The sequence below is a fragment of the Oncorhynchus kisutch genome, linkage group LG4, assembly GCF_002021735.2.
Source record: "Oncorhynchus kisutch isolate 150728-3 linkage group LG4, Okis_V2, whole genome shotgun sequence".
NCBI lineage: Eukaryota > Metazoa > Chordata > Actinopteri > Salmoniformes > Salmonidae > Oncorhynchus > Oncorhynchus kisutch.
The window spans coordinates 18,162,065-18,176,786 of NC_034177.2; the positions used below are offsets into that span (position 1 = coordinate 18,162,065).

The 14,722-nt window shown below is 41.4% G+C and overlaps 1 protein-coding gene across 11 annotated transcripts in view; it reads right to left on the bottom strand.

Moving 5' to 3' along the window:
- Positions 1–14,386, bottom strand: part of LOC109889163 (unconventional myosin-IXb) — a 112,200-nt gene extending 97,814 nt beyond the window's left edge. For 5 of the 11 annotated variants that reach the window (XM_031822561.1, XM_031822559.1, XM_031822565.1 and 2 more), the window contains exon 1: positions 13,961–14,385. The gene's annotated coding sequence lies outside the window, so the exon portion shown is untranslated. Of the gene's footprint in view, positions 1–13,960 lie in introns of all 11 variants that reach the window. The other 6 variants (XM_031822562.1, XM_031822566.1, XM_031822563.1 and 3 more) reach the window with 4 other exon arrangements.
- Positions 14,387–14,722: the final 336 nt, after the last annotated feature.

A 14,722-nucleotide genomic window follows, 5' to 3' on the forward strand; every position in this document is an offset into this window, starting at 1 on the left:
GACAAAAAAAAATATTTGATTGGTGGTGCAGTCTGCTAAAATAGGTGGCTCATAGTTCAATGGTTATGAGTTCTAATCCCACATGGGCAGAGATGATTTTTTTCTTCTTCTTCAAATCCTTTATTTAGAATATTCATCCTGTGCCCGTACACACTTCTAATTCTAAAAAGTGAAAGCATACCTGTGATAGGGGTCTCCCTGGTAGTAGTTGTAGGTTTTTATACAGTACCCAAGACCAATCTGTTAGTATTTTGACCATTTGAAAAAGAGCTACTGAGTAAATATTTGCTTTGCGGGTTGGATTGAGCCCCTAATCCTAGTTGTCAAGGTGATGATTGCACTTTTCTTCCACCATAAATGTGAGGCCACATTTCAAAGATTTGTTTTTACGCCCTATGGGGGATTCAAACTTACGTCGCAAGTGGCAATAGACATCTGGAACTCAGCGCCTTACCACTGTGAGCTAAATGTCCAGAGCCATGTCTGCTAGCAATGAACATACTTTTATTATCAGAGTGTGCCAGTGGACTTCTGGTAAATATGCTTTAGTGAGAAAGTGTTGGGACCAGGTACAACTACTTTTACCCACCTCCAAAATTAATATTTATGAGCAATTCCCTCCACCTACAACCTCTCACCTGAATGCATTTTGGGCAAATGCTGAAATTGGGGTTGAGCGATACTTGTAGTGCTTTTAAAGGGTATCTGTATACCTCCCTGTCTGGGACAAACAACCAGGGAACCAGTCTACAGGGGCTGCCCGTAAACCTGTGATGTGGTCTTTCAAAGTGCATATTATGACCTTGTCTAAGCCTATGCTATCTTGCGGGATAGGTCGTTTGACGTGCATGGTGCAACAAGTGGCTTTTAAAAATATGTCAGTCATCTGTCCATGACTCTGACACCACAGACTTTATGTCATTCTGTGCTAGAAGGTTGTTGCATTATGTGGGTGAACATTACACCAAATCTCCAGCTAAAACATATTGTTTAGTCTTTGATCATCATCATGATTTCATTAGGTTTCGCTTTGAGTGTGTTATTTTATGATGGCTGTGGTGAGCTGAATGAAGGCTAAGCACAACAGCACCAAACAAATGTAGGCCATCTTGAAATTGACAGTCTGCCTTTTTCACTATATACTGTAATTACACCTATTTATAAAGTTACAATAAACTCAGGATTGCCCACATTGAGAGATCAGAGTTGCCAGAAAAAATGTGGAGTGCCGTCCAAGCAATCAGTTTCCCTCTATCCTAAGTGTTTGCCATACGTTTGTACCAAATGCACATCACAAATTGTACCGCATAGCTCGGTTAGCTGCTCGCTGCAGAATTCAAAGCTCTTTTTCTTCCCTCTCCCCACAAGACGACACACCCAGGAGCATTCCTGTCAATTTTCTGCAGACAGGGCTCCTTTGGATTAAAGGCTTGCTTTGATCAAAGCCCCAGTCAATCACAGACAGACACACAGAGGGCCCAGAACCTGCAACACCATATCCTAGCCTACATTGGACAAGCTTTCAGAAAATATCAGTTCAGGGAACCCTGATGAGCGTATAAGAAAGAACCAATTGTTACAGTGTTTTAAAAAATCATGGTGGTACAGAAGAACTCGTTCTGTCATTGGCATGAATGAAAATCTAAAATCGGGACAGATGTTATTCTTATCGGAGTGCACAACTGTAATACGCCTACATAATGACAACTTGTCATCATCCTTTTGAAAACTAGAGACAGTGAATGGGTAGCTTGGTGAGTAAACTGACAAAGCATTTCCATACAGGATTTACCCCAGGGTGATCCAAAAGGCTCAGACTTTGAGCGTTACAATCTACGTAGGCTGGCACCAGCATCTCACTGGGCCATCGCACCGGCAGATCTGCTCTCACTTGGGGTCAAAGCGAGGCCACTGGTACTTTTCAGCTTACATTTACATTTTTGTCATAACAATGGCTAACTGTGAACTTTAACACCTTCTCACAAAGCAACTGTTTTCATTATGCAGAGGTTGTTGATTATGCACTTCCAAAGGCCTCACTGTCAGCCCTAGCTATGGAAACACAATTTCCCTAGTATAACATAAGGGTGTGTACACATGTGTAACACTGCTGTTACTGTCAAAAAGCAGCAGAAAGGTAAGCTACATTAACAAAGGAACACTCCTCCCTCCCAGCCAGGGGAGAACGACTGACCCCTCACATAGAGGATTTTAAGTTGAAGCCGACCGCGGTACTGCAGGCATCGTTTCCAGGATCCACGATTACAGTGAATGGGGAAATTGCGAACTTCATGGTCAATGTTAGTGGATATTTTTTTGTACACAATCATGGAACCAATAAATTATTCTATTTCACCAGACGTACAGTACCAGTCAAAAGTTTGGACACCTAATTCAAGGGTTTTTCTTTATTTTTTACACATTGTAGAGTAATAGTGAAGACATCAAAACTATGAAATAACACATATGGAATCATATAGTAACCAAAAAAAGGTCTTCAGCAAATCAAAATATATGTTATATTTGAGATTCTTCAAAGTAGCCACCCGTCGCACCCTCTTGGAATTCTCTCAACCAGATCCACGAGGAATGCTTTTCCAACAGTCTTGAAGGAGTTCCCACATATGCTGAGCACTTGTTGGCTGCTTTTCCTTCACCCTGCGGTCCAACTCATCCCAAATTATCTCAATTGGGTTGAGGCCAGGTCATCTGATGCAGCACTCCATCACACTCCTTGGTCAAATAGCCCTTACACAGCCCGGAGGTGTGTTTTTGTTCATTGTCCTGTTGAAAAACAAATGATAGCCCAAACCAGATGGGATGGCCGTATCGCTGCAGAATGCTGTGGTAGCCATGATGGTTAAGTGTGCCTTGAATTCTAAATAAATCACTGACAGTATCGCCAGCAAAGCACCCACACACCATCACACCATCTCCATGCTTCACGGTGGGAACCACACATGCGGAGATCGTTCGTTCACAGACTCTGCATCTCACAGAGACACGGCAGTTGCAAATAAAAACCTCAAATTTGGACTCATCAGACCAGAGGAAAGATTTCCACCGGTATAATGTCCATTGCTTATGTTTCTTGGCCCAAGCAAGTGTCTTATTATTATTGGTGTCCTTTAGTAGTGGTTACATGAACTCTGTGAAACATGTATTTGGGCTGCAATTTCTGAGGCTGGTAACTCTAATGAACTTATCCTCCACAGCAGGTAACTCTGGGTCTTCCTTTCCTGTGAGAGCCTCCTCGTGAGAGCCAGTTTCATCATAACACTTGATGGTTTTTGTGACTGCACATGAAGAAACTTTCGAAGGTATGGACTGACCTTCATGTCTTAAAGTAATGATGGACTGTTGTTTCTCTTCGCTTATTTGAGCTGTTCTTGCCATAATATGGACTCAAACGCATTAACCTCTTGAAGCTAGGGTGCACTATTTTTATGTTTGGAAAAAATAACGTTCCCAAAGAAAACAGCCTATTTCTCCGGACCAGATGCTAGAATATGCATATAATTGACAGATGATAGAAAACTCTAAAGTTTCCAAAACTGTCAAAATATGGTCTGTGAATATAACAGAACTGATATTGCAGGCGAAACCCTGAGGAAAATCAAACCAGGAAGTGGCTTCTATTTTGAAAACTCCATGTTCCATAGCCTGCCATTGCTCCATTTAAAGGGATATCAACTAGATTCCTTTTCCTATCGCTTCCTCAAGGTGTCAAGTCTTCAGGCATAGTTTCAGGCTTTTATTTTGAAAAATGAGCAGGAAATTGTATGGCCGGGTGCCAGCAGCGTTTTGCTTGGCGCAACAGAGTTTGGGCAGCCATTGCCTTTCCCTCTCCTACTGAGAAAGACAGTTGCGGTTGATATATTATCGATTATATATTTTTAAAACAACCTGAGGATTGATTATAAAAAAAACATTTGACATGTTTCTGTGGACATTACAGATACTATTTGGAATTTGTCTGTCTGCGTTGTCGTGACCGCTCTTTCCTGTGGATTTCTGAACATAACGCGACAAACAAACAAAGGTATTTTGGATATAAAAATAATCTTTATGGAACAAAAGGAACATTTATTGTGTAACTGGCAGTCTCGTGAGTGAAAAAATCCGAAGATCAAAGGTAAACGATTAATTTGATTGCTTTTCTGATTTGTGACCAAGCTACTTGATGCTAGGTGTACATAATGTTTTGTTGAGAGATCGATAAACTTACACAAACGCTTGGATTGCTTTTGCTGTAAAGCATATTTTCCAAATCTGACACGACAGGTGGATTAACAAAAGGCTAAGCTGTGTTTTGCTATATTGCAGTTGTGATTTCATGAATATATTTTTAGTAATATTATTTGAATGTGGCGCTAAGCAATTCAGTGGTTGTTGATGACAATTATCCCGCTAAAGGGATGGGTAGCGTCAAGAAGTTAAGGAAATAAATTCCACAAATTAACTTAAGGCACACCTGTTATCTTCTTATGGCTTGGGGGCAGTATTGAGTAGCTTGGTGCCCAGAGTAAACTGCCTGCTACTCAGACTCAGAAGCTAAGATATGCATTATATTATTAGATTTTGATAGAAAACACTCTGAAGTTTCTAAAACTGTTTGAATGATGTCTGTGAGTATAACAGAACTCATATGGCAGGCAAAAACCTGAGAAAAAATCCAAACATGAAGTGGGAAATTGAGATTAGTAGTTTTTCAACTCTTTGCCTATCCAAGATAGTGTACATTTGGTCCTATTGCACTTCCTAAGGCTTCCACTAGATGTCAACAGTCTTTAGAACCTTGTTTCAGGCTTTACTGTGAAGGAGGAGAGAATAAGAGCCAATTGAGTAAGAGGTCTGCCAGAAGGCCATGAGCTAATCACGCGCGCTCCCCTGAGAGGTAGCTGCATTCCATTGCATTTCTAAAGACAAAGGAATTCTCCGGTTGAAACATTATTGAAGATTTGTTAAAAAACATCCAAAAGATTGTTTGAAATGTTTCTACGAACTGTAATGGAATTTTTTGACTTTGTCTGGCCTGCGCGTTGTGAATTTGGATTTGTGAACTAAAGGATCGAACAAAAAGGAGTTATTTGGACATAAATGATGGACTTTATCGAACAAAATAAACATTTATTGTGGAACTGGAATTCCTGGGAGTGCATTCTAATGAAGATCATCAAGGTAAGTGAATATTTATAATGCGATTTCTGACTTCTGTTGACTCCACAACATGGCGGATATCTGTATGGCTTGTTTTGGTCTCGGAGCGCTGTACTCAGATTAGAGCATGGTGTGCTTTTTCGGTAAAGCTATTTTGAAATCTGACACAGCGGTTGCATTAAGGAGAAGTTTAACAAAAGTTCCATGTATAACACTTGTATCTTTTATCAATGTTTATTATGAGTATTTCTGTAAATTGATGTGGCTCTCTGCAAAATCACCGGATGTTTTGGAAGCAAAACATTACTCAATGTAACACGCCAATGTAAACTGAGATTTTTGGATATAAATATGAACTTTATCGAACAAAACATACATGTATTGTGTAACATGAAGTCCTATGAGTATCATCTGATGAAGGTTAGCGATACAATTTATCTATATTTCTGAATTTCTATATTTCTGCTTTTTGTGACTCCTCTCTTTGGCTGGAAAATTGGCTGTGTTTTTCTGTGACTAGGTACTGACCTAACATAATCAGATGGTGTGCTTTCGTCGTAAAGCCTTTTTGAAATCGGACACTGATGGGATTAACAACAAGTTTATCTTTAAAATGGTATAAAATACCTGTATGTTTGAGGAATTTTAAGTATGCGATTTCTGTTGTTTGAATTTGGCGATCTGCACTTTCACTGGCTGTTGTCATATCGATCCCGTTAAAAGGGATCTCAGCCGTAAGAAGTTAATTGAAAGGCATTCCAGGTGACTACCTCATGAAGCTGGTTGAGAGAATGCCAAAAGTGTGCAAAGCTGTCAACAAGGCAAAGGGTGGCTACTTTGAAGAATCTCAAATATTACATTTATTTTGATTTGTTTAACACTTTTTGGGTTACTACATGATTCCATGTGTTATTTCATAGTTTTGATGTCTTCACTATTATTCTATAATGAAGAAAATAGTCCAAATTAATTCAAACCCTGGAATGAGTAGGTGTGTTCAAACTTTTGACTGGTACTGTATGTCTTGAACCGATTACTTTAAAACCACAGACAAAGGTTATAAAGATAATTGACTTGCTAATGGCAGCCTGCAGTAGCTCGGTCAGCCTTCCACTGAAGGTACTCCATGAGAAGGGGCAGCACTTAGCTAACCTGCAATGTCACATCCTAGAGTAGCTTAAACTGCGCATGCTATGTTTTCAAAAAATCCTCCATGTAGCAGAATGGTGACCTGGTGAAATGACACTTCCTGATCATCAAATGCGCCACTGAACATTCTCATAAGAAACAACAGGGTGACGTCGTCGATGGCTTCGTCTATTTAAAAAAAAAAATATTCTATGCTCCTTTCCCATCCCAGTATTTTTCAACTGGAGACACAAAGGCAGAAAACCGCCTCCCCGAAAAACACAAGACAGGCCTCCACAACCTTCATGCCAAGAAATGTCCTCAGCAACGTTATCAAATAGTACATTTTGGCTAATTCATTCTCATTTCTCTACTGATTTAACAAGTTTCTATTAGAAGTGTTTTCAAAGCAGCCAAAATTAAGTTACAACTTGGCCTAGCTAATTTCTCTTACAGTGAGCGTAAGTCCTTAAATCGCTACGATAGTTTCCATGCCACTGAGCCTCTGTTTTACAGTATCATGGGACAGCAGGTGGCTTTGACTACTTTCCACAGGTAGACTAGGCAGCATATAAACAGACCGGGGAGCTGAGGGACTCATTAAGGTTCTAGAGAACGCTGAGCTACAAACCTGCGCCACACAAGCTAGAGATAGAAGTTCTCAAACCACAGATCTAGGATCAGAAATCCCAACCCCAAATCCTATCCTTAACCATTTGGGGGATTTCGAAAATCTGACCCTGGATGAGCAGATGTTACTCAGTAGGATTTGAAACAGAGCACACTGCACTGCCAGCACTGGGCTACAAATCCTGCTCCACATTCCAAGTGTTACTATGGATGCCTATTAAATCGGAATGGTTTCAATAGACTAAGCCAAGCTCAAAAAGTGAACATGTATCATGCATAGGATAGGCCTACTTTAATAAACTTTCTCTGACCTAATTTCACAAATTAGCCGTGTGAGGCCGTGAGTCATCATCAGAAACTCAGACACCTTCAGGAATGGGCTTGGGAGATAAGATAACCAGAGATGGTTCACGGGCAGATTTCACACTCATCTCGTCACTAGACTTACCCACGTATCTACATCACTTCGCTGAAAACCTCTTCTGAAAGACATTATCCAAAAATAAACATGTATTTCTGCATGATTAAAAACATGAAACCACAACAAGCTTACACTCAAGGTTGTGATAAAGCAGCCCAATCCCATGAAGTAGGCTATACTAAATGAACATCATTAAGGCTAGTTTGAGAAGAAAGAAAGTAGGGCCTAGGACCTGACCTACAATAAAACAGCATGAAAAAAGTAAGTGCTATTGTGTAATTTGAAATAACATGATGTGTGCTTGATAACACAGAACAGTTCCTGTATTAGATATTGTCTAGGCAACATGGTTAAGTTAGTGAATTAATCAAACTGATGAGACTTTTCTGAAAAGAGGTTCTCCATCTGCTGAGTTGCTTATGCAAAAGCAATGTATAGAGGGGTTTGCCTCTGTGAAAAGGAAAAAGTGTTTCTTATGAAACCAACGCAAGTATAATTGCACCATATCTGCTGAGAAATGTACTGAGATAAAGAGCAAATATGAACATACACTACCATTCAAGTTTGGGGTCACTTAAAAATGTCCTTGTTTTTGAAAGAAAAGCACTTTGACCATTAAAATACCATCAAATTGATCAGAAATACAGTGTAGACATTGTTAATGTTGTAAATGACTACTGTAGCTGGAAATGGCTGGTTTTTAATAGAATATCCACATAGGTTAACAGAGGCCCATTATCAGCAACCATCACTCCTGTGTTCCAATGGCACGTTGTTAGCTAATCCAGGTTGATCATTTTAAAAGGCTAATTGATCATTAGAAAACCCTTTTGCAATTATGTTAGCACAGCTGAAAACTGTCGTTCTGATTAAAGAAGCAATTAAACTGGCTTTCTTTAGACTAGTTGAGGATCTGGAGCATCAGCATTTGATGGTTCGATTACAGCCTCAAAATGGCCAGAAACAAAGCACTTTCTTCTTCGTCAGTTTATTCTTGTTCTGAGAAATTAAGGCTATTCCATGAGAGCATTTGCTAAGAAACTGAAGATCTCATAACGCTGTGTACTACTCCCTTCACAGAACAGCGCAAACTGTCTCTAACCAGAATAAACTGTTGAGAAGCCTTTTTGTCCTAGACTTGGTACTCCGGTACCGCTTGCCATACACTAGTAGAGAGAACAGTCTATGACCGGGGTGGCTGGGGTCTTGGACAATTTTTAGGGCCTTCCTCTGACACCGCCTGGTGTGGAGGTCCTGGATAGCAGGCAGCTCAGCCCCAGTGATTTACTGGGCCGTACACACTACCATCTGTAGTGCCTTGCGGTCGGAGGCTGAGCAATTGCTGTACCAGGCAGTGATGCAACCAGTCAGGATACTCTCGATGTTGCAGCTGTAAAACCTTTTGAGGATCTCAGGACCTATGCCAAATCTTTTTAGTTTCCTGAGGAGGAATAGGTTTTGTCGTGCCCTCTTCATGACTGTCTTGGTGTGTTTGGACCATTCTAGTTTGTTGGTGATGTGGACACCAAGGAACTTGGAGCTCTCAACCTGCTCCACTACAGCCCCGTCAATGATAATGGGGGCAGGCTCAGTCCCCCTTTTCCTGTAGTCCACAATCATCTCCTTAATCTTGGTTAAGTTGAGGGATAGGTTGTTATTCTGGCACCACCCGGCCAGGTCTCTGACCTCCTCCCTATAGGCTGTCTCATCGTTGTCGGTGATCAGGCCTACCACTGTTGTGTCATCTGCAAACTTAATTATGGTGTTGGAGTCGTGCCTGGCCATGGAGTAGTAGGTGAACAGGGAGTAAAGGAGGGGACTGAGCACGCACCCCCGTGGAGCTCCAGTGTTGAGGATCAGCGTGGCAGACATACCCTCACCACCTGGGGGAGGCCTGCCAGGAAGTCTAGGATCCAGTTGCAGAGGGAGGTGTTTAGTCCCAGGATCCTTAGCTTAGTGATACGCTTTGAGGGTATTATGGTGTTAAACACTGAGCTGTAGTCAATGAAAAGCATTCTCACATAAGTGTTCCTTTTGTCCAATTGGGAAAGGGCAGCGTGGAGTGCAATAGAGATTGCATCATCTATGGATTTGTTTGGGTGGTATGCAAATTGGAGTTGGTCTAGGGTTCCTGGGATAATGGTGTTGATGTGAGCAATTGCCAGCCTTTCAAAGCACTTCATGGCTACGGACGTGAGTGCTACAGGTCTGTCGTCATTTTGGCAGGATGCCTTTCTGTTCTTGGGCAAAGGGTGGTCTGCTTGAAACATGTTGGTATTATAGACTCAATCAGGGACATGTTGAAAATGTCAGTGAAGACACCTGCCAGTTGGTGAGCACATGCCCAGAGCACACGTCCTGGTAATCCGTCTGGCCCCGCAGCCTTCTGAATGTTGACCTGTTTAAGAGTATTACGCACGTCGACTACGGAGAGCGTGATCACACAGTCATCCGGAACAGCTGATGCTCTCATGCATGCCTCAGTGTTGCTTGCCTCGAAGCGAGCATAGAAGTGATTTAGCTCGTCTGGTAGGTTTGTGTCACTACGCAGCTCGCGGCTGTGCCCTGCCACATAAGACGAGCGTCGTAGCCGGTGTAGTATGATTCAGCCAACTGCATACCACCCTGCATACCACTGCTGGCTTGCTTCTGAAGCTAAGCAGGGTTGGTCCTGGTCAGTTCCTGGACGGGAGACCAGATGCTGCTTGGAAGTTGTGTTGGAGGGCCAGTAGGAGGCACTCTTTCCTCTCGTCTAAAAAAATATCCCAATGCCCCAGGGCAGTGACACTGCCCTGTGTAGGGTGCTGTCTTTCGGATGGGAAGTTAAACAGGTGTCCTGACTCTCTGAGGTCATTAAAGATCCCATGGCACTTATCGTAAGAGTAGGGGTGTTAACCTTGGTGTCCTGGCTAAATTCCCAATCTGGCCCTCAAACCATCACAGTCACCTAATAATCCCCAGTTTACAATTGGCTCATTCATCCCCCTCCTCTCCCCTGTAACTATTCCCCAGGATGTTGCTGAAAATGAGAATGTGTTCTCAGTCAACTTACCTGGTAAAATAACAGAAAAATTAAATTAAATCTTAGCCCTGTATTGATGCTTTGCCTGTTTGATGGTTCGTCACAGGGCATAGCAGGACTTCTTGTAAGCTTCAGGGTTAGAGTCCCGCACCTTGAAGCGGCAGCTCTACCCTTTAGTTCAGTGCGAATGTTGCCTGTAATCCAGGGCTTCTGGTTGGGGTATGTACGTACAGTCACTGTGGGGACGGCGTCCTTGATGCACTTATTGATAAAGCCAGTGACTGATGTGGTGGACTCCTCAATGCCATCGGAAGAATCCCGGAACATGTTCCAGTCTGTGATAGCAAAACAGTCCTGTACTTTAGCATCTGCTTCATCTGACACCTTTTTTATAGACCGAGTCACTGGTGCTTCCTGCTTTAATTTTTGCTTGTAAGCAGGAATCAGGAGGATAGAGTTGTGGTCGGATTTACCAAATGGAGGGCGAGGGAGAGCTTTGTACACGTCTATGTGTGTGGAGCACAGGTGACCTAGAATTTTTTTCCCTCTGGTTGCACATTTAACATGCTGATAGAAATTTGGTAGAACTGATTTAAGTTTCCCTGCATTAAAGTCTCCGGCCACTAGGAGCGCCGCCTCTGGGTGAGTGGTTTCCTGTTTGCTTATTTCCTTATACAGCAGACTGAGTGCGGTCTTAGTGCCAGCATCTGTCTGTGGTGGTAAATAAACAGCCACGAAAAGTATAGCTGAAAACTCTCTAGGCAAGTTGAGTGGCCTGCAATTTATCACAATATACTCTACTTCAGATGAGAAAAATCTAGAGACTACTTCAGATTTCGTGCACCAGCTGTTGTTTACAAATATGCACAGACCCCCCTCGTCTTACGGAGTGTGCTGTTCCATCTTGCCGGTGCAGCGTATATCCCACTAGCTGAATATCCATGTCTTCATTCAGCCACGATTCCTTTTAACATAGGATATTACAGTTTTTGATGTTCCGTCGGTAGGATATTCGTGGATCGTACCTCATCTAATTTATTGTCCAATGATTTCACGTTGGCTAGTAATATTGACGGTAACGGCAGCTTTCCCACTCACCTTCTGCGGGTCCTCACGAGGCATCCCGCTCCCCTGTACCTGCATTTCTTCCTCTGGCAAATAACGGGGATGTTGGCCCTGTCGGGTGTTTGGAGAATGTCCTGTTGCTTGCATGTTGAAGGAAAGATCTGTCTATTCCGAGGTGAGTGATCGCTGTCCTGATATCTAGAAGCTATTTTTTTGCCGTAAGATACAGTTGCAGAAACATTATGTACAAAATAAGTTACAAATAACGGAAAAAAAAGAGAAAAAAACACATAATAGCTCAATTGGTTGGGCTTATAGGCACAGTCACTTTAACTATACATTCATGTGCATATGTACATACCACCTCAATTGGCCCGACCAACCAGTGCTCCCCCACATTGGCTAACCGGGCTATCTGCATTGTGTCCTGCCACCCACCAACCCCTCTTTACGCTACTGCTACTCTCTGTTCATCATATATGCATAGTCACTTTAACCATATCTACATGTACATACTACCTCAATCAGCCTGACTAACCGGTGTCCGTATGTAGCCTCGCTACTTTTATAGCCTCGCTACTGTTTTTCACTGTCTTTTTATTTCTTTACTTATCTATTGTTCACCTAATACCTTTTTTGCACTATTGGTTAGAGCCTGTAAGTATGCATTTCCCTGTAAGGTCTACACCTGTTGTATTCGACGCACGTGACAAATAAACTTTGATTTGAATAGAAAGAGGAGTGGGAGGCCCCGGTGCACAACTGAGCAAGAGGACAAGTACATTAGAGTGTCTAGTTTGAGAAACAGACACCTCACAAGTCCTCAACTGGCAGCTTCATTAAATAGTACCCTCAAAACACCAACCTCAACAGTGAAGTGACTCTTTGATGCTGGTCATCTAGGCAGAGTTGCAAAGAAAAAGCCATATCTCAGACTCGCCAATGAAAAGAATAAGATGGATAAAAGAACAGACACTGGACAGAGGAACTCTGCCTGATGTTATTTTAAATGGACAAATAATTTGCTTTTATTTCAAAAACAAGGACATTTCTGAGTGACCCTAAACTTTTGAATGGTAGTGTATGTCATGTCTGTAACTAGCATTCTAAGGCATTTGAGTCAGCTACGGAAGTCTATATTTATTAAATATGTTTCCTGTTCCGCAATCACGTTTACTATGATAGAGTTAGGGGCTGAAATGGCTGCTGTATCTTGTTCAGCACAGGACTCTCTCAACAAAGTAGTTGAATTGGTTAGGTCCACTAATGCAGACACATATGGCAAATAGAGCAGCTCAAGAGAAGGAAGTGTAGATACATTATTTCATCAGGAGGAAATGACTTGCCACATTTGACACTGGAAACAACACCAAGATTGACAGACTTTTCAGCGAAACCTATGCCTAAATTTACTATTCTTATTTGGTCTTTTCAGTTACAGGTTTTTCCACAGCTCATACATTATTCATGTACTTACAGTGTGGTGGAGCATTTTGGCAACATGTGGTTGGGTGGAGGTGAAAGGACATGGGACTAAATTTCTTTAACTATGAAGTTTGGCTCACCTACTCTTTTTTTGCCCCAAAATGTGTAATTTGTGCAATAAAAAGTCTGTAGACTACACTTGTATATGTGTACGCTCAGACAATGAGCACTGGTTCGTGCGGGTATAGTTTGTGGAACATTCCAACTGGAATCTGTTCCAAAAACGTTGTAAATAACAAGGTTGTCAACAAACAACCCATTGTATAGCAGCAGAATAAGATACTGAGTAGGGAGTGGGCTATTTATTTAAAGTGTTTCACTCACCACGTTCCTTCAAAAGTCTGTCCTCGCTCTGGTACCCTTTTTATTTATTTTTATTTTACAAACATTAAGAATAATCTACGTGGTGAGTTGCTACCTATTTGTCAGCTAGTTAGCTAGGTGAATTGATCGTGCTACTTTGTATGCGTTTGTTGGCAACCTTGTGCTTTTACAACGTTTTTGGAACAGATTCCTGTTGGAACGTTCCACAAATGATACCCACCCCACTGGTTATCAGAATGCATAAGTGACATGTGGGTATTGTTGTTCAGTTTAAAACCAACTTGTCTGGCTGATGGAATAATAATGGAATAAGAATCCAAATTCAACATTCTAAAACTATTCAGCATTCTAAGTGTGATGTTGCTCGAAGTCAACCATACAGTCAGTGGATATATATCTAGCTGCTGCAACACAATTCGTCAGGACAATAAGAAAGTTTCAAGTTCTGAATGAGTGACATGATAAGTTTGTTTCTATTTGGGAGAGGACGTAGACAATAAGGTACCTTGAACTATCAGACATCAATGAACTGTAAACAGTGAAATATCTGTTAGCTAATATTATGAAAAAAAGATGACTGTCAAGATACTTTGCGCACTAAAATTCCTACAGCAAATTATTTGGATACTGTACAACAATTCTGGCTAATATCGGCTTCCCAGCTTTCTTGGTCTGTTCCTTTACAAACTTTTGTTCAAAACAAGCACTCTAATAATGTATCTTACCTTGTTCAGTTGTTTTTCTCATTGTCTGAGATGACTCCTTATTGTATTTCCCGCATACAACTGATAGACAATTCAGAAATAATATTTTGTAGTTCCCTTTCTGATTAAATCAAAACTGGATAACCAACCAAATACTTCCAGCTAACGTTAGCATAGCGAAGGACGTTGCCGTTCAGAATCGAGCACTAAACATATGCTTATAGTAGCTAATCACAAAACGGTTTTGAAGCATGCCGCAAAGTTATTTTTCTACAATGTATTATACCTATTTTCAATGACTATCTTACCCAAATACTGTAACCTTGATGTGGTCAAATACATTTAATCGTACATCATTTCAAGTCTACTGCCTGGCTTCGCGAGTTGACTACAATGATTATATGGTTTGCTGCTAGCTTGCTTACTTCCTTTCTCTCGCAAACTCGAGGCTCCGCGCGGTGAAAAAAAGTTTAGAAAAAAACGCAAGTAATATTACAAAGAGTTTCTAAACCCAGAAGCGCTTCAACGCAAGACTTCCGGGAACGCTTGCGAAACCGACCAAACAGACCAGGCCGGGGTTTGGTGTTTGAGAAGTCAATAAGAGGAGTGAAAAATAATTTATTAGTTGTTACCTTTCTCTAAATCTAAAGGCACAAGCTAGATTATAGCCAGTGTCTTAAGTAGATGAACATGTTATTATTCCAACCTCGGGAAAATGACAAACTGACACGCTTTTTTATTTTCGTCAAAAACAACTTTATATCGAAGGAGTGCCTTTGTTGG